Source organism: Schistocerca piceifrons, chromosome 4 (assembly GCF_021461385.2).
Source record: "Schistocerca piceifrons isolate TAMUIC-IGC-003096 chromosome 4, iqSchPice1.1, whole genome shotgun sequence".
In the NCBI taxonomy this organism is placed as follows: Eukaryota; Metazoa; Arthropoda; class Insecta; order Orthoptera; family Acrididae; genus Schistocerca; species Schistocerca piceifrons.
The window spans coordinates 239,187,823-239,188,835 of record NC_060141.1 but is presented as its reverse complement, the minus strand read 5'-3'; the positions used below and the strand labels follow the sequence as shown (position 1 = coordinate 239,188,835).

Below are 1,013 nucleotides of genomic sequence, written 5' to 3'. Positions count from 1 at the left end.
GGGATATCGGGTATGCCCTCCATGCACATTATGTTAGTTGTACTCTGAACAGCGTCAGTGCCCTGCCAACATTACGACGGTCTCCACTCTCTCCTTTGGCTCGGTACCTGTCGATGCGTCGATGCATGTCATAGCTAACGTCACGGAGGGCGAAGTTCATGACGTTATCCAGACGGGTTCTACAAACAGGTAGCCTGGCCCTGATGGGCTCCCACTGGAGTTTTATAGGACATTTCGTCCCCTTCTGGCGCCATTGTGGGTGGAAATTTGTTAAGACCTTATGTCACCTTTGCAGACGGCCTTGCCGCAGTGATAACACCGGTTCCCGTCAGATCACCGAAGTTACGCGCTGTCGGGCTGGGCTAGGACTTGGATGGGTGACCATCCGGTTTGCCGAGCGCTGTTGGCAAGCGGGGTGCACTCAGCTCTTGTGAGGCAAACTGAGGAGCTACTTGATTGAGAAGTAGGGGCTCCGGTCTCGAAAACTGACATACGGCCGGGAGAGCTGTATGCTGACCACATGCCCCTCCATATCCGCATAAAGTGACGCCTGTGGTCCGAGGATGACATGGCGGCCGGTCGGTACCTTTAGGCCTTCATGGCCTGTTCGAGAGGAGTTTTATGTCACCTTTCGTGCCGATTCCATATGGTTTCCTCGATGGTTTCCTCATTCCCATCGACAAGCTTTGTGATACCTCACTGATATGCGATTACCGCCCCCTTGACGTTACTCAACAGAAATACAAAGATCCTTACCCGGCTGTTATCTGCGCGGCTTAAACGGACAGCTCGGTACGTGGTTTCCCCCGATCTAACTTCTTTGGGAGGTACAAATAATATCCGCACTGCCCTCTGCCACTGTCGGAGCATAATCGATCTTGATCACGCTCGTCGTATGCCTGGACTTTTGGCAGCTCTTGACTTCAACCAGGCGTTCGATCGAGTCGATCACGACTTCCTGGAAGGGGTGTTTCGCAATATGGATTACTCTGATACTACCGTCGATGTCGTAA

The 1,013-nt window shown here is 52.7% G+C and overlaps 1 pseudogene; it reads left to right on the top strand.

Annotated features, from left to right (window-relative positions):
* The first annotated feature begins 291 nt into the window (after positions 1–291).
* Positions 292–409, top strand: LOC124796811 (annotated as a pseudogene).
* The last annotated feature ends 604 nt before the right edge of the window (positions 410–1,013 follow it).